Source organism: Eschrichtius robustus, chromosome 19 (assembly GCF_028021215.1).
Source record: "Eschrichtius robustus isolate mEscRob2 chromosome 19, mEscRob2.pri, whole genome shotgun sequence".
Lineage (NCBI taxonomy): Eukaryota > Metazoa > Chordata > Mammalia > Artiodactyla > Eschrichtiidae > Eschrichtius > Eschrichtius robustus.
Window position 1 is genome coordinate 50,446,832 of NC_090842.1, and position 20,058 is coordinate 50,466,889.

At 39.2% G+C, this 20,058-nt stretch overlaps 1 non-coding gene across 1 annotated transcript; it reads right to left on the reverse strand.

Moving 5' to 3' along the window:
* Nucleotides 1-256: 256 nt before the first annotated feature.
* Nucleotides 257-361, reverse strand: LOC137754024 (U6 spliceosomal RNA). Its single transcript, XR_011071702.1, has one exon. It is a non-coding gene; the product is annotated as a U6 spliceosomal RNA (small nuclear RNA).
* Nucleotides 362-20,058: the final 19,697 nt, after the last annotated feature.

A 20,058-nucleotide genomic window follows, 5' to 3' on the forward strand; every position in this document is an offset into this window, starting at 1 on the left:
CAAATTGTGCTTTTGGTGTCAAATCTAAGGACTCTTTGCCTAGCCCTAGATGCCAAAGTATTTTTATTTTCTATTTTTCATAAAGGTTTTATAGTTTTATGTTTTAAGTCCATAATCAATTTTGAGCTAATTTTTGTATAAGGTGTGAAGTTTAGTTTGAGTTTCATTTTCTTGCCTATAGATGGCCCCTCGTTCTAGCACCATTTGTTGAAAAGGCTATCCTTCCTTCATTGAACTGCTTTTAATCATTTGTAAAAAGAATATGGAACACTTCATGACTTTGTGTATCATCCTTAAGCAGTGGCCATATTAATCTTCTCTGTATCATTCCAGAATTTTATTATATGCACTATCAGATTGCATACTGCTCATGTGTTTTGACTCATCATTTTCACTTATGGAAATTCATTTCTGAAAATGAAGTTATATGCCCGAGGCTATTTAGTACAGCATTATTTATAACAGCAAATAAAAGGAGGGAACATGTCCAAAAATGGTAGACAGATAAAGTGTGTTAGCCATCCATTGCTGTGTAACAAATTGCCCCAAAACTTAGCAACTTAAAACAACAGCTTATATCACAATGTCTCTGATATCTGTCCATGGCTTATTTGGATCCTCTAAATGAGAAAGACTGCTCTCAGATGGCAGCTGAGGCTGAGGTCTTTCTCTGAAGTTTCAACTGGGAAATGATCCATGCCCAAGGTCACTCATGTAGTTGTTGGCAGGATTCAGTTCCTTGCAGGCTTTTGGATAAAGGGCCTCAGTTCCTCTTTGGTTTTTGGTCAGAGCCTACCCTCAGTTTATTGCCTTGTGGGCTTCTCCATGTTGCAACTTGCTTCATTATAATGAACAAGCAGAACAAATGCAAGAAAGTGCTAGGAGTCTTTTGTCACCTAATCACAGAAGTGACTTCTCATTGATTTTGCTGTATTCTATTCATTAGAAGCAAAATTGCTAGATCCAGCCCACACTCAAGGTGAAGGGATTACATAAGAATGGGAATACAAGTAGGCAAATATTTGGGGATCTACATCAGAAGCTACCTACCACAATAAGTAAATCACTACATGTTTTTACAATTCAATATTATGCATCCATTGAATTTACCCCAGTAGTTACATGGGGTATGGTGTTGCTGTCATGGGTAATGAAAAGAGCCTCAGTGACTTGTGATTCAACATCAAGTATTCTAAAATATGTTGAACTGGAGCACCAGGGGAAGATGAGAAAAATATTAGACAGAAAAAAATATTTGATAATGGCTGAGAATTTTTCAAATTAACTAATAAAAAATAAAGCTCAGATCCAAAATCTCAATGATCTTCCAGTAGGATAAAATTAAAGAAAGCCACACCAATGAATATTATATTGTAATTGCTAGAAATCCATGATGAAAAGAGAAATCTTTAAAGAAACCACAGAGAAAAAGATTCTGAGAAATAAAGATAAGAATGACAGTTTACCTCTTATCAGAAATATTGAAAGTCAGAAGACAATGGAATGATATCTTTAAAAACTAGGGAAAAATTGTCAACCTAAAATTGTATATCCAGTGAAAATACTAATCAAAATTGAAAATAAAATAAAAACATTTCAAGATAAACAAAACTAAGAAAATCATCACCAGTTGACCTGTTACACAAGAAGTGAAGGAATTTCTTCAGGCTAAAGGGAACTGATACAAGATGGAAACCTAAGCCTACATGAATGAAGAGCCCTAGACATGGCAAATACATGGACTAAATATTAAATACATTTTCCTCATTTATTAATTTCCTAAACAACATTTGACTGTTGGAAGAAAGGAAATAACATTGTATTGTGGAGTTTCAATATATGTAGAAGTAAAATGTATGTCAACAACAGCAGGAAGAATGAGAGGGTAACTACTAAAACCAACAAAGAAGTTCAGACATAAATAAAGGATAAAGAATGAAATACTAAAATTTTTCAATTAGTCTTAGAGTAGAAAAAAAGGAACAATAAGAAAATAGAGAACCAATATGATTGTAAACTTAAACCCAAAAATATTACTAATAATATTAAATACTGTTAATATTAGACTAAAACATGAAGACCAAATTATATGCTGTCTACAAGAAACAGTTTAAATATAAAGACACAGATAAGATATATGTAAAAGGATGATAAAATGATATATAAACAACAAGAATGAGAAAGGCGATGCAGCTATATCATAATCACACAAAGAAGATTTCAAGATAAAAATATTTCAAAAGATAAAGAGAAACATTTCCTACTGACAAAGGGTTAATTCATCAAGAAGACATACTGAGTGAATGTGCAGATAACAACAGATCTTCAAAATACATGAAGCAAAAATAGACAAACTAGTGGGAGAAACAGTCAAATTTAGAATTATAACTGTAGACTTTTATTCTCTCTCCAGTAGTCAATAGAAGAAGTAGACAAAAAAATAAGAAGAAGAAGAAAAAGGGATATTTGAATATTACCAACCAATTTAACCTAACAGAGCTGCATAAAACACTGCATTCAAAATCAAAATGCATATTTATTTCAAGTGAGTATAGAAAATTCACCAAAATAGACCATCTGTTGAGAGATTAAAGAAGAATCAATAAATATTATACCTTGAAATACAGAGTAATTTTAGGACTATAATAGAATTATTAGAATTAAATTAAAAGTTAGCAAATATGAAATACATCTTTTTAAAAATCCACAGTGTTTGGAAATTAAACAAAATCTTCTAAATATGTCATGGATCAAAGAAAAAATCACAATGTAACTTATAAAATATTTTAAAAGGAATAATAATGAAAACACTATGTTTTAAAGTTGATAGGATACAACTAAAGCACCACTTGAGGTAATGTTATAGAATTATTGCTTATATTAGAAAAATGAAATGGTTTAAAATCAATAGACCTAATTTCCAACTGAAAAGTCTAGAAAAAGAATAAATTAAATCAAAAGTAAACAGAAGAACAAATGATATCAAAGGAGATCAGTAAAGTAGATCATTCCTTTGAAATGATAAATAAAACTGCTAAACTCCTAGAAAGACTGATCAAGGGAAAAACAGAAACACAAGTTACCAATATCATAAATAAGAGACATTATTATGGCACCTACAGACATTAAAAGGATAATATAAGAATACTATGCCAAAAATTCAAAAATTTGGATGAAATGGAAAAATATTTGAAACATGCAGCTATCCAAGCACATCCAAGAAATGTAAAAATATGATTAGTCCTATATCTGTTAAAGAAATTACTTTCACCATTAAAAATCTCCCACAAAGAAAGCTCCATAATCAGATGGCTTTACTGGTAAGCTCTCTCAAATATTTATAGAATAAATAATATCAAACTTTCACAAATTCTTTCAAAAAGTAGAGGAGAAAGGAACATTTCCCATATTATTTTATAAAGTCAACATAATCCTCACACCAAAATCAGAGGATATTATAGTAAAAGAACAGAACAGACCAATATCCTTCATCAACATAAATGATAAAATCCTTTACAAAGTATTATAAAATTTAATCCAACAATATATTACAAACATAATACATCTCAAAAAAGTAATATTGTTCCCCCAAATGTAAGACTGGTTTAACATTTGAAAATCAATTGTAATTTACCACATTAAAAAATAAGCAGAAATATTGTCTAATAGATCCAGAGCAAAAACCTTTGATAAACTTCAATACCACTGCTTTTCAGCAAAATAGAAATAGTAGGAAAATTCCTCAATCTGTTAATGGGGTTCTGCTGAAAACTTACAGCTAAAAACACACTTAGTGGTGAACAACTCATACATTTCCAACTAAGATTAGGAATAAGGCAAGGATGTCTGCTTTCATTTTACTAGAAACCCCAGACAATTCAATAAGGCAAAGAAAAAAGGAAAAGGTATAACAAATGGGAAAGAGGTAATAAAGCTATGCATATTCACAGATAACATTGTAATACACAGAGAAAATCCTAAGAAAATTACCCCCAAAAATATTAATTGAAATAATAAGTGAATTTAGCAATATCACAATACATATACAAGGTGAATATATAAAATACAATTGCATTTTTACTTATTAGCAATAAAAATATTACCTTATACTATTTTAAAATAGCACTAAAAAGACATAATACTTAAGAGATAAATTTATCAAAAGTTGTACAAGAAATTTGCCCTAAAACCTACGTATAACTACTGAGAGAAAATTTTTTAAATCTAAATAAGCAACGAACTAATCTACTTTTTAGATTGAAATTCTCAATACCTCCAAGATGTCAATTCTTCCCATTTTGATCTTTTCATTCAATTCCATGTCAAAAAAAAATTCAAGAATCCAAATGGTAAAGCTGATTCTAAAAATTATATAAAAATCGGTCTAGTAGAGCAAAAGCAATTTTGAGAAAGAAAAACAAAAGTTATTAACGCTTGTTACAAAGAAATAGTAACACTGTGGTTCTTGTATAAGGAAAAACAAAAAGATCAATAAAACAGAATAATGAGTCTAGAAATAGATCCACATCTAAGAGTCAACAGATGTTTGACAAAGGCACCAAAGTAATTCAACAGGAAAATAATAGTCTTTTCAACAAAATGTTCTGAAACATCTCAATATCTGTATGAAAAAAAAAGATGATCTTTGAGTCCTACCTCACACCACTGACAATAATTAAATTAGGGTAAACTGTAGTCTAAACCTAAAGTTAAAACTATAAAGCTCCTATTAGAAAAGATAAGAGAATATCTTCATGACCTCAGAGCAGGTAAAGATTTCTTAGTGAGAACCCAGAAGCATTAAATATAAAAGAAACATAAATAAATTTAACTCCATCAAAAGTAAAAACTGCTCATCAATAGATCTTGATAAATAAATGAATACACAAGGCAAAGACAAGGAGAAATATGGCAAATGACTTGCATTTAGAATATACAAAGAAATCCTACAATGCAATAATAAGAAAACACCCCATTACTACTGGGCAAAAGACTTGAACATACACTTCACAAAGATATATGAATGGCCAGTATGCACATACCAAAGGGCTCAACATTATCATCAGGGACATGCATACTAAAACATTAATGAGATACCACTTCAAACTTTAAAATGCTAGATTAAAAAAAAATGCCCACACCAACTGTTTTTGAGGACATGAAGAACCTGGAACTCTTACACACTGATGATGGTAGAGTAAAGCAGTAAAGCTACTTAGGAAACTACTCTGGCAATTTCTTATGAAATTACATACATACCTACACCATGACCCAAAATTCCACTCCTTGGTATTTATCTAAGAGAAATTTAAATGTATATTCACAAAAAGACTTGCACAAGAATGTTAATAGAAGAAAGGAAGAAAGAGAGGAAAGGAGAAAGGGAGGGAGGAAGGAAGGAAGGATGGGAGGGAGGGAGGATGGAAGGATGGAAGGGAGGGAGGGAGGAAGGAAGGAAGCACGGAAGGGAGGGAGGAAGGGAGAGAGGGAGGGAGGGAGGAAGAGAGGAAATAAGAGAGGGAGGAAGTGAGGGATGGCAAGAGGGAGGGAGGAGGGGAGGGAAGGAGGGAGGAAAGAAGGAAAGGAGGGAGGGAGAGAGGAAAGGAAGGAGGGAGGAAGTGAGGGAGGGTGGGAAAGAAGGAGGGAGGGAGAAAGGAAGGGAGGAAAGAAGGGAGGGAGCAATGGAGGAAGGGAGGAAGGGAGGGAGGGATGAAGAAAGGGAGGGAGGGAGGATGTGAGGGAGGGAGGAAGGGAGGAAGTGAGAGAGGGAGGAAGTGAGGGAGGAAGGAAATAAGGGAGGGAGGGAGGGAGGAAGTGAAGGAAGGAGGGAGGGAGGAAGTGAGGGAGGGAGAGAGGGAGGAAGTGAAGGAGGGAGGGAGGAAGTGCAGAAAGAGACAGGGAGGGAGGGAGGGAGGAAAAAATGAAGAAAGACCCAAATGTCCTCCATCAATAGAATAGACCAATAAATAGTGGTGTTTTCATACAGTGATGTACTCCTCAGCAATGAAAGAATAAAATATTAATACATGCAACAATGGAAGAATCTCAAAAACTTTTTTTTGAGCAAAAGAATGCACACTGCATGATTCCACTTATATGAAACTGATAAAACTAATTGATGGTGATAGAAATCAGAACTGTGGTTGCCTCTGAAGAGAGGCAGCCAAAATTTACTGGGTAGGGTCGTGAAGCAACTCTGGAGTGTGTTAAATGCTCTATATTGTCATATGGATATGCACATTCTTTTCAAAACTGATCAAACTTCACATTAAGATCTATGCATTTCACTGTACGTTAATGGTACTTCAATAAAAGTTTTAAAATCTTAACTGATAATCCTGTCTCTTTTTGGCAAACTCTTGCTCATTAGTTGCAGTCCTCAAAATGAAACCCCCGCCAAGACCCCACAATCTCATTTTGCATCTGCTAACCTGCCAAAAGAATGAAATGGCAAACTCCAATCTAATATAGCTCCATGTGCATTTTTTTCTCCATCCATATTCCCCTGCACCTGCAACACTGCACGTATAGAAAGAATAGATAAGAAAACCAGATGGACTCTCATCCAAATTTATTACTGAAGATGGTTCCCAGGTGAATGGCAGTACCACATTTCTTTCATAGGCAGGCAGATGCAACAGTTTAAATACCTCTTTCTGAATAGTTTAAAGACTTCTCTGGCTTGAAGGTTTATTAAGTTTTCATTAAATTTTGATTTTGTCCTGTTTGTAAGTGCTAGCTGGTTCATACACTTGAAATAGCAAGTGCTAAAACTGTTCAATATATTTGGTCATCAAAAGTCCCTCCCGTCTTTCCCCCAAGCCTAGTCAAAATCGTCTGTGGAGTCTCAAACTCCACGGCCTCTGGGCAGAGAAATCTCTAAGCAGAGAGTTATAAATGTCTCAAGAAACTCACTACCTGGGGCCTTCTCTGGTGGTGCAGTGGTTAAGAATCTGCTTGCCAATGCAGGGAACATGGGTTCGAGCCCTCATCTGGGAAGATCCCACATGTCGCAGAGCAACTAACCCCATGTGCCACAACTACCGAGCCCACATGCCACAACTACTGAAACCTGCTTGCTTAGAGCCCATGCTCCGCAACAAGAGAAGCCACCACAATGAGAAGACTGCGCACCGCAATGAAGAGTAGCCCCTGCTTGCAGCAACTAGAGAAAGCCCTCGGCAGCAAAGAAGACCCAACGCAGGCAAAAATAAATACATTTATTTTTTTTAAAAAAGAAACTCACTACATTCAGGTCTGAGGTTTCACAGTTTCCTACACCCCATCCATCTTCCTGACTGTGACAACAGATGAAAAATTCTTGAAATGAAAGGGAGCTGGAAAGTCATATTTGGGCTTGGGTCAGTAACATCAAGTTTCTCTTTCAAACAAGTTCTCCAATCATGCTAATCAATAATTTTAAAAGGCTGCAGAAGTCAATTTCTAAATTGTTAAGCAAGAAAAGTAAAATGCAACCAATGATGTTCTGCTTGTTTTGGAATTTCAGTGAAAATGTCATCCTTATTCTAAAAGACAAACAGGTAGGTAGCACACATCAATCTATCTTCTTAGACCCAGAAGTTGCACTATCCTCAAACTCTAGAATGAGTTGAATGCAAACTATTAATTTCATGGTAAAGCCAATATAAAGAGATGGTGATAAGAAAAAATGATTATGTTCTCTCAGGTAAGTCCTTTGTGTGTTTACAGCTATTATTTGTCTCCTGGTGATCTGTTAGCCTTCATCAATCCTTGCTACTTTGAAATGAATTAAGGTCCAACACCTAGGAGTTTGCTGAAGGAGAGAATTCCAGAGACTGACAAATGTACTCCTAACTGCCTCCTTCTCAAACTCATCCTAAACCCAGCTGTTTATCTGATTGGGTTGGGGAGACTAGGTCCCTTTACACATGTGAGGTCATGGTGTCACAGGATCCAGGAGATCTAGTTACCTATCCCAACTCAATCACTGTGTAAACATGAATAAGTCCTTCCCTCTCATTCTCCCTCATTTTCCTTGTCGGACAATGTTTGGTTGGTGAGTCTAGAATTATAGAGTCACTTTGTGTAAAGAGTCATAAAAATGTAAACCAACCAAGAGGATCCATCTCAGTGTTCCCCCACCTAACTCTCAAACTTACCTGCAACTGTTTCTATTTTCTTTCCTTCCTCCCTGTTAGGGTGAGCAGCTTTCCTCATACCTAAGACCAACTGCTTCAGCTGTGCTTGGGATCCCAGCCCCTGTCTTCTAGGAAATGGTTGCACATTTGAATCACCTGGTGAGCTTTTATTTTTAAAAAATACATCCCAGCCTCACTCCAGAAGGGAGATTTGGGGGATAAAGATAGTGGCTGAGGCATCAGCATTTTTTCAAAGTCCTCCAGGCAATTTAAATGCATAACCAGAGTTGAGAAATTATGATCTAGAAAAGATTGTGTGATTCATTATTGCCTCTGTGGGTGCTGGTTCCTTCCTATTAAGTATTTAGACAAAAGTCTCCCACTATGAAAATCCCTCCCTCAACTCCCCCCATCCCCAGCTATCTCCCAACTCTCTCCTCATGATATATTACCGTTTTTACTGGTTGAACTTGATTTGCTTTAAAAATAATTAAAGTTAAGAACCTTTGCTTCTATGTTCATGAGCAATATTGGACTGTAACTTTCTTATACTGTCTTTGATTCTTAGTATCAGGGTTATTCTGGTCTAGGAGATGGAGAATAGTCTCTTCCGTTTTCTGCAGGAGTTTGTGAAGAACTGGTATTATTTCTTCCTTAAGTGTTTGGCAGAACTCACAGGTGAAACTTCATGGCTGGGAGTTTTCTTGGTGGGAAAGTTAACTAAAAATTGATTTTCTCTGGGCTTCCCTGGTGGCGCAGTGGTTGAGAATCTGCCTGCCAATGCAGGAGACAGGGGTTCGAGCCCTGATCTGGGAAGATCCCACATGCCACGGAGCAAATGGGCCAGTGAGCCACAACTACTGAGCCTGCGCGTCTGGAGCCCGTGCTCCGCAACAAGAGAGGCCGCGATAGTGAGAGGCCCGCGCACCGTGATGAAGAGTGGCCCCCGCTTGCCACAACTAGAGAAAGCCCTCGCACAGAAACGAAGATCCAACACAGCCATTAATAAATAAATAAAGCACACCTAGTATAGTGTAATTTAAAAAAAAATTGATTTTCTCTAATAGATATAAGGCTATTCAGGTTATCTAATTCTTCTTGAGAAATCTTTAGTGGCTTGTGTCTTTTATGAAATTTTTTTATTTCATTTAAGTTGGCTAATTTAGTTTCATAAAGTTATGAAAGTTTATGATATTGCCCTACTGTCTTCTTGATATCTGTAGAAATTGTACTCTCAATCCCGATGTTGGCAATTATTGCCTTTGCTCTTTTTGTCCAGATCAGAATAGCTAGAGATTTGCGATTTTATTAAATTTCTCAGTGAACCTTGTTTTGGTTTCATTTTTTTGTATTGTTTTCTGTTTTCTAGCTCGTTGATTTCTACTCTGATCTATATTATTTCATTTCTTCTTCCTCTTCATTTTCCTCTTCATTTCTAGTTTCATTTCCTCTTCATTTTCTAGTTTCTTAATTTGGAATCTGAGGTCATTGATTTGAGACCTTTCTTCTTTTATAAATAGATGTTTGGTGCTATGAATTTCCCTCTAAATGCTGCTTTAATCAGCATCTCATAAACATTAATATACTGTGTTTTCATTTCATTCAGTTCAAAATACTTTCAAATTTCCATTTTTATTTAACATTTGACAAACAGAGTGTGTTTGTTATTTTCCAAATATTTGGGGATTTTCACATATTTGTCTGTTATTGATTTTTAATTTACTTCCACTGTGGTTAAAGAACATATATTCTGTATGATCTGAATCCTTTCACATTTACTGAGTTCATTTTTGTGGTCCAGAATATGTTCTATCTTGGTAATGTCCCATGTACTGTTCTTGGATGCAATGTTCTATAAATGTCAATCTGGTAAAGTTGTTTGACAGTGTTGTTCAAATCTTCTATGTCTTTGATGATTTTCACTCAACTTATTTTATCAATTAATGAGAGAGGGACTTCCCTGGCAGTCCAGTGGTTAGGAATTCGCCTTCCAATGTAGGGGGTGCAGGTTCGATCCCTGGTCAGGGAGCTAAGATCCCACATGCCTTGCCAAACATCAAAACATAAAACAGAGGCAATATTGTAACAAATTCAATAAAGACTTTAAAAATGGTCCACATTAAAAAAAAAATCTTAAAAAAAAATTAATGAGAGAAGGATGTTGAAATCTCTGATTATAATTGTATATTTGTCTGTTTTGCCTTGAAGTTCCCCTTGCCCACACTGTGGCCTGGAACCTCTTTCCAGGCAGTGAGCTGGGGCAAGCATAGGGCTCATTTTTTCTCTTAGGAATATTTGCCTTTTATTGCCTAATATTCAATGCCATTTTCTGATGTAGATTTTGTCCTTTTATTCTGACAAGAACATAAGTCCAGACCCTGTTACCCCATCTTGGCTGGAACCTGAATTCTAGGTAGTCATTTTTAACACCTACTTCTTTCTCACCTCCATAAAACTCCATGAATTCAACTCCAAATTATCTCTTGGATGTATTCATTTCTCCTCATTTTCATCGTCTTTAGTTCAAACCATCAACTTTTCCTCTTTATTTGCTATAGCCAGTGATGTCCAATGGGTTTTCCTCCATCCACTTTGTCTGAACCCCTTCCCAGTCTATTCATCCCAGAGCACCAAGGAAACCTTTATGAAAGCACAGCCACATCATACTACTTCTTCCACCCCTAAGATCTTGTAATGCTTTGTTTATTCAGAGACACTATTAAAAAGTGAGGAGATAAGCCACAGACTGGGAGAAGATATTTGCAGCATATCTAGTCAACAAATTATTATATCTGGAATATATAATTATTTTAAAAAATAAAAAAGAAGAAATCAAAAATGTAAAGCAGCCATTCATAAAAGTGACCCATAAAAATATGAAAAGATGCTCTACCTCTTATTAATCAGGGAAATGCAATTTAAAACTATAATGATTCACCAGTTCCTTCCCCATAAATAGGAAAGTTTTGGGAAGTCTGACAATATCAAGTGTTGGCAGGATATAGAGCAATAGGAATCACAATATGCTGCGGGAGAGCATATGAATTAATATGACCACTCTGGAAAAAAATGATATTTGAAAACTTGCATACCCCACGACCCCAAAATTCTACTCCTAGGTTTTTAGCTGAGAAAACCTTTTATATACGTTTATAAGAAAAAGAATATACATATATATGCATATATATCTGAATCACTTTGCTGTACACCTGAAACTAACACAACATTGTAAATCAACTATATGTCAATAAGGAAATATAAATATAAGAATGTTCATAGAACTATTGCTTATAGTTGCAAAAAAAAATGTTTGTAGTTTCATCAAAGGAGAATGACTATTCATGTAATGGAATACTATGAGGCAGCAAAAATGAATGAATTATGGGGAGGGTGGGGGAGGGAAGGATTAGGAGTTAGGTGTTAGCAGATGCAAACTATTATACATAGGATGGATAAACAACAAGGTCCTACTGTAGAGAACAGGGAACTATATTCAATATCCTGTGATAAACCATAATGGAAAAGAACATGAAAAAGAATGCATATATATGTATGTATATGTATAACTGAATCACTTAGCTGTATACCTGAAACTAACACAACATTGTAAATCAACTATACTTCAATAAAATTTTTTAAAAAAGAAAAGTAAAAAGAAAATGAATGAATTACAGAAACTGATACCATTATAGATGAATCTAGCAAACACTATGTAGAGCAGAAGCAAGATATAGAAAATTTCAGATAGTGTAATATCAATTTCATGAAGCCTAAAAGTAAGCATACTACCGTATTTACTTAGAGACACATACATATTATCATAGTGGGTAGTGTGAGATAAGAGCTTAAGTGCAGATAGGTTATTGGGAGCTGATCCTAGCAAACACCAGTAGGAGAGAAGGGAAGTGAGAAGGCAGTGGAGGCAGCCAATAAGGGTGCACTATTAAGACAGCTACCATCAAGGTAACTGGAGCTGAATCCTGCAGAGAAACTCAGTGCCCCAGGATATCTCACCAGAAGGATGAGGGACCTGGATGGAGTATTTATATACCAATTCCTGCCCATCTTTGTTTGAGGGCTGCTGGGAAGAGGCATTAATTCCCCAGTAATTCTGGCCAACCACAATGGAGACAAAGTAGACTCTGATGGCCAGGGAAAGTCTAGGCAAAATGCAGAATGCTACTGCTGGAAACTGGGGGTTGATCCCAAGACCGCACTGAAATGGGAAGGGCAAGAGGATATGGGCAGAGTGCTGACAGTGGCTGCTGTACATAGTGGACCAAGAGTATAAACCCAGTAGAGGAATGGGCATGCCGCATCAAGTATAGAGGTTACTCTTGAGATTAGAAGGGGACTTAATGAGGAGAGACACAAATGCACTGATGCCAGGTGGTGGGTACCTGCAGGAAACAGCAGGCACACTCAACAGGATAAATCAAAGAACTGTTTACAAAGGTGAGGACAGGGTGCTGGGAGACCACAGTGTTCTCAGGGTTTTTCTCACCAGCTGGGCTAAAGAGACAAGGGCAGGGGAGCAGTTCCAGGAACCTGAATTCAGGAAGAACCTGGCTGTAGGGCGGGAGCCAGAGGCATAAACATACCCTCACACATTGCTTCCTGCAATCTCTGAACCCAACAGGAAGCCAGAAGGAGGCCCAGAGGAGTCAGCCCTCTGGGGCACAGGTCAGGTGGAGAAGGGTGGAGAGTTGATCTGCAGGCAAAGAGATGTTAAGCACACCTCTTTGGTGTGGCTTGTATTATTTTTCATATTGTTGAATGCCTTACATACTGCTGAATACACTTTCAAAATACATCTTTCGCGGGTTAAGTTGCCTTGTTCATAAACACCAAAACCTAACATGGCCACCTGGTTTGCATCCCAATCCAGGTTTACAATTTCGACCAATATCGTCTCCCTTGCTCTTTCTTTTGTCACCACTGGGCTCCTTTGTGGTCCTAGACATCTTCCATCCTCTCCTGCCTCAGGGTTTCCATGCGTGTGGCTCCTCTGGCATAAAATATTTTCTCACCTCATCTTTGCTCAGCCCAAGCTTAAACCTCAGGCTCCAGTTTAAAGATTTCACTCCAAAGATGCCTTTCCTCTTCCCTGGGATCCCTAAAGCCCATCTGGTGGATACATCCTTGTGTGTCATTACCCTTACATAGCTTATTTACAAAATCACCAGCACCCACCATATACCTAATGGCTAAGACCTCCTTGGGTTCTGGGAAACACAGACAAAATAAGAAACTTGGTTTTATTCATCACACAGTACCTGCCACCTCAATGGAGACTGACACAATGTTCAAGCCTCACTCAGGGAGAGAAAATGGCAAAGATTTTGGAAACCCTAGTGTTAAAGTATCTTGTCCTGGTTTCTCACCTCATGATTGCAACATGTCCCAGGGCTTTCACTCCTTGGGCCTTCACATGCCTAACATCACTGCCTCAAAAGGGCAGCATGGAGCTTGGAAAGTCTCAAGTTACTAAAGCAAAGCTTACCTCTCAGGGAACCTGAGTTGCCATCAGAAGGCAGAGCAGCACGGCTATGGGAGTCCAGAAGAAATTAGTTGGAGTACAGACATAAAAGAGCAAACTGTAAACCCAGAATGTGAACATCTAGGCTTTTGTGTTCTCCTGCCTAGTGGAGGTGCTGTGTGAGAACACAGGAGACAAACATTTGCCGTCCACAATTGCAATTCTGTTTGAATATTATGTGTCATCATGGCTAATATTATGTCTCTGAATATCAAGTCAGCCCTCTGCAATTTTAACCAGTGAATATATTTTAGTAATTTAGAGCCTGCCCTTTTCTTACAAGGGGGCCAGAATCTACCTCCACAACCCTAGAGCCAAGCACAGCGCCTGATTCACAATGACAATTGATTATTTACTGAAATATAGAGTCTGCACTCAGGTACCTGCCCACAGCCAGGAGTCTGTTGCATGGAGACAGCAGCCGGGCACAGAAATGAAATCTACCTCAGGTCAGTAGCAGCTCGTTCTGTCAAACCAGAGTACTGAGGACAAAATAACAGCTTAAATGGAATGAAGCAGTAGGGAAGAGGGGCTAGAGGAGGGTGGGGGAGTGAGCTGGAGACCCTGCAGGGAGCCAGAGCCTGGGCCCCCCTACCCTTGCATCCTTGGAGCCAAATTAGCTTTGGGACTGGGGAGATGGAGAACCCAGGGCTGAGTGGTGCCCTCTCAGAATCTCTGGACTCCTCAGGTCACTGGCACCTTCCTCTGCCAGAAACACAGCATGATGGGCATCAGGCCATTGAGCCCTGTGGGCCAGGGCTGCCACAGGAAGAGACCACTGAATTATAAAATGGTGACTTTCTTTAAAATCACAAATCAATACCCACTCCTTCTATGAAATTTAGACAGTGTAGAAATGAACAACAAAGAAAATGATAATTACCCACCTAATGAAAACTACTGCTAACGTTTTGCATTTTCCTTCCACATTTCTTTTTCATAAAAATGTGGAGTGTGTGTAATTTGTGTGCAGATTGCATGTGCTGTGAGTTGTGTGTCCTATGTTGCTGTGTTGTAGGTTAGTGTTGCAGATGTTATGTGGTTGTGTGTTCTGTGTGCAGCAGAATTAGTGCCTGTGTATTTGTGTATGGTGGGTGTATGAGTGTGCTGTGGACGTAATGTGTGTGTGCATGGGGTGTATGGTGTATGTATCGTGTGCTGTGTGCTGTGCATGTGTTGTATGTACCACGTGTTTGTCATGTGTGTTGTGTGTTATCTTGTGTTTGTGCATTGTGTGGGCGCGTGTGGGAGGTGGGTGTGTTTTGGGCAGGCCGTGCTATTGTGGGTGTGTGTATTGTTTGTGTGAGTGGCTCTGGGTGTGGCTGGAGCCTCTGTGGTCAGTTAGGCAGGCTGATGGGAATGGCGCCGTAGCCATTTCAGAATTATCCCCTCCTTACGACAAATGAGATGGAGTTCCAGGTACCAAATTGGTATATATTTTCCTTTAACACTAAATTGAAACATTTAAAAGGAAGTTTATTTAAACAAAATATGTAAAGTGGATAATCCTTTAGGAGGAAATTTGGGAAACCCCATACTAGAGGATTTTGAATCATCTCATCCTCCATGATTCTGTGATAAAAATGCTGAGCGTTTCTTCTGGAAACTTAAAAGACCTATGACGAAATTTACTATCAATCTTAATAAAGAGTTAAGACAGGATTAGGAGGCCCTCTGACCAGTCAGTCTGAAACTGGATGGCCCTCTCACCCCCGGGCTGGCAAGACTCATGGGCATAGCTGACCCCAGTGGCGTCATGGCGGGAAAGGGGACAGCCCAGGCCCTGGCCCCAACACTGCTAAGCAGTGTCTCCTAGTGGCCTTCTTCCTAGGTAAAACCACGATTCCGAGGATGGAGCACCCGTCTCCACTGTGTTGTGGCCTCTTCGCTCTCTCTCCACCTTCTCAGGCAGAATAAAGACCAAGGTTCAGGGCCGCAGGAAAGAACCCCCGAGGGCCTTAACCCCGATGTGAACCCCAGGTGCCCTGTGACCGAGCATCCACCGACACTGGGCTACAACAAGCCGTGGAGATGTCCTCCTGGACCCTCCTGAGACTTCCTTGACTGTCGTCATCAAGACCCCACACCTATACGGAAATAGAATGTAAAAAAGAATGGCTTTATGAATACGTATAACTGATTCACTTTGCTGTACAGCAGAAAGTAACACAACATTGTAAGTCAGCTATACACCAATTAAAAAAAAAAAAAAAGACCCCACAGCAAACATTTTATATGGTGTCTGGCAGTTTACACATTGCTTTTATTCACATTCATGGATTCCCCCAAACAAAGCTACGCAGGGGATATGACCATTGTGCCAAGCCAGGGGCCGTGTGTGTGTGTGTGTGTGTGTGTGTGTGTCTCAGGAGAGCTAAGGCAGTGGTGACTCTGGGTATCCAGAGAGTTGGGTCAGGTCCGATCACCTTTGAGTTTCTTATGCCTTGATAACCAGGTAAGGCCCTTCTTTAGTGTCACATGGTTATTAAGGAACAGAGTTGGCTTTAAACACAGGGGCTCTGATCCCAACCCTCCTATACCGTCTGCTGCACCAAGACCTCCCTGAGTGCTTGTGGCCTCCAGGGGACTACGCCCCCCCCCCCCCAACTTCCCCTCTCCTACCCAACCCCGCTTCTACTGGGAAATACCTTCTCCCTCTGAAGAGTCCCATGCTGGTCACACCTTTCCAGGCAGAGAGCAATTTCTCCCTGAGACAGGCAGGGAACATAATGAATGAACAAGACCTTAAGGAAAGAAAGAGAGCAAACCATATTCTTCTTTCTTTTGAGATAAAAATAATATACCTGCACATCAGAATCTCCCATGACAGAGCTAATGTCCAGGAGCAAAATGAGAAAATAGCTACCTCCTCTTTCTAATGTGAACATAACAACGGGCCCGTCTGACAACCAAAGAGCCCCAGCAATCCCTCCCGCATGCAGCTATGCTGGGAGATCTCTGAGAGTTCTAGAGGAAATTCTTTCTTTTGCTTCATTCTAACCCTCTTCGTTATGTACGGCCAGAAAATATCTGTAAAAATTAACCTAAAGCTTAATGGTTTATGTAAGAATGCCTTAATAAAAATATGTTGGCAAGGTTATTGAACTGTACAATGAAACCCCTCCCACTCAATACTTTTCAGTCTAATTTCTGTCTAAAGCTTATTCAGCAAACCAAAATGCCAATGCTCTCCTTCAATTTCCACTTCTTTGAACCTGCTAATTTACGAATAAGAAAGGATTTATTTGTGTTATTAGCTACGTGTAACCTCTTCTCGACAAAGTAGCTTTAAATACTGAAATCCTGAGATGCCCAGAGATCCACCAAATATCTGAAGAATGACTTTGATTTCTTTCTGCAAGCTGTGTTTGATTTACATCAATTAGGGCCTCCACATAAGGTATCATATAACAGGGAGGCTAATAACCCAGAAATAACCTCATTAAAAGAGACAGCACATCGGTCTAAACAGAATGAACTCTAAGCAGAAAAATTAGTGACCTGGAAAGTAGCAGGAAGAGGTAATGGCAGTACCAAGTAAAAATACATTCCCGTTAGCAAGTCAAAGGAGGAAGCACCAGCAATAAAGTAAAAATACAATAGAAGCAGAAGAAGAACATTTTTTTAATGTTTTAATCTGTTCAAATCCTGGAACATACAATTTATATGGCCCTGGTCAAAAATAGTCTCTGAAATCATGCATGTATTCCTTGTAGCCTCAAACATGAGGTTCTACGCCCAGCCTGTTCATATGCCAGATGGATTGACTGCATCTTCATGGCCAGACGGGCTCTGGGGCTCTGTTTTCCCCTCATCATGAACAGTTTTGCAGGTTGGTGAGCTTCCTTTTGACCATTATCCACCCGATCCCAGTTCATGCAAGGTCTTTTTATCACACTGAACTCTGTTCCATGGCACAAACCATCAGGGAAAAAATTCCCCCTCTGCCTCTCCATATTGATTCCAAGTGCCCTCCCCTGAATTCCCACATTATGGGAGCAAAGTTTGCCAAGAAAATGACTGTTTCCATGAAGACTCACACATGTGGTTTGGCTAATTTAAAAAAAAGAAGAGAAGAAAGAAAGTGGTTGCATCAGACACAGACAATTTCTAATGGCAAGAAGACAAACAATGGGAGAAAATATTTGCAAATGATATGACCGATCAATAAGGGATTAATATCCAACATATATAAACAGCTCATACAACTCAACATCAAACAAAAAAACAAACAAACAACCTGATTTAAAAATGGGCAGAAGAACTGAATAGACATTTTTCCAAAGAGGAAATGCAGATGGCCAACAGGCACATGAAAAGATGCTCAACATCGCTAAGCATCAGGGAAATGCAAATCAAAACCACAATGAGATATCACCTCACACCTGTCGGAATGACGATCATCAAAAAGTCTACAAATAACAAATGTTGGTGAGGATGTGGAGAAAAGGGAACCCTCGTACTCTGTTGGTGGGAATGTAAATTGGGGCAGCCACTGTGGGAAACAGTATGGAGGATTTCTCAACAAACTAAAAATAGAACCCAGCATTTCCACTTCTGGGTATATATATGAAAATGAACAAAAACACTAATTCAAAAAGATACGTACACCCCAATGTTCATAGCAGTATCATTTATAATTGCAAGATATGGAAAAAACCTAAGTGTCCATCAAGATGAATGGATAAAGAAGATGTGGTATGTATACAATGTAATACTACTCAGCCATAAAAAAAGAATGAAATCTTGCCATTTGGAGCAACACTGACGGACTTGGAGGGCATTACGCTAAGTGAAATAAGTCAGAGAAAGACAAATACTATATATATCGCTTATGTGTGGAATCTAAAAAATACAAAAAACTAGTGAATATAGCAAAATAGAAGCAGACTCACAGATATAGAGAACAAACTAGTGGTTACCAGTGGGGAGAGAGAAATAAGAGGCAATATAGGGGTAGGAGAGTAAGAGATACAAACTATAAGGTATGAAATAAGCTACAAGGATACGTTGTACAACACAGGGAATACAGCCAATATTTTATAATAACTATAAATGGATTATAACCTTTAAAAATGTGAATCACTATATTGTATACCTTTAACTTAAATAATATTGTACAGCAACTATACTTCAATTTTGTAAAAAGGTGAAAGAAGCCATAAAAAAAAAGAAGACATGGAAGAAGGAACATATCCATGCTGGACTCAAGCTCCTGGTACCTGGAGCATCTGGCTCTCCATAGGAGATCCCACAAGGTTACATTCCTGTGGTGCCTAACTCCTGAGCAAACAGAGTGATGCCTACACAAAAAAATCATAACTAAGCTTTAAATTGATACATGTTTGTATATAGCAGATTAAGACTGGGATTGCAATTGAGTCAGTGGGAACATCCTGGTTATCTCTTACTCAAATTTTCCATTGGCCAGTCCTGGGCAGGTAAAGCCACCAGATAGAAATCACTTCTCCAGGGACCCTTGGCTTTGGAGCAGTGCTTCAGCAGCAGGAGACACAGGACCCCCAGTCTTTTCTCAGCCCAAGAAGAGGAAGACGAAGGCCGCCATGAAGAGCAGGAATCAGAGGCCTGGGAGACCCAGGGTAGAGGGCTAAGGCCTCAGTCCCAAATGACCCACGCTGGGGCCACCAGGCTTCAGGGCCTCGGGACCAAGCAAGGGCTCTCCCTGGTCATTTAGTTTGTGTTATTCCTCTCCTACGCCACCCTGCTCCAGCACTTGGGTTCATCAGAGTTCAGAGTCCTGGGCTCCCGAGCAGAAGACCTAATCTTGGGTTGAGGTTGAAGGATCAAAGAGGAAAAGATGGAAGCAGCTGACTGTCTAAAGAAGTCTGACAGGAAGTCTGGTACTTCCTGCACCCAACCTTTCTGCTCCAATCTGGCCCCCACGAAATCACACACGCAGATGGGCATGTGACTACATGACATGTGGCCTGGGCCACTAGGTCAACACACTGCTCCTGGCTTCAAGCCCACAATCCCCTTCCTTTCCCAAACGAACCCTCTGATGCAGCCGGTCCTCCTCTCCCCATTCAAGCCAAACTCATTCCTCCCTTCTCGCCTTCATCCTCATGCCCCTTCCTGGCCCCACCAACGCCACCCAGAACCCTCCTTCCTCCCCTCCTGTCCTTGTGGACACAGCCTCAAGGGCCAGCTCCCTGCCCTTCCTGATGACTCTCTGTCATTTCCAGCATCACCTCCTGGCCTAACTCCAGAATCCCATGGTCCCTCCCTCCCCTCCTTTTTTTCTTTTTCTTTTTATTGGTTTTGTTCCTTAACTATTCTCAGACGGTGACTAAAGAGAGAGAATACTGCTTCTCCAGGACAGGGACCATGGACTTGGGTTCTTGCATGGGCCAGACAGGGAATTCCGTGCAGGGGACT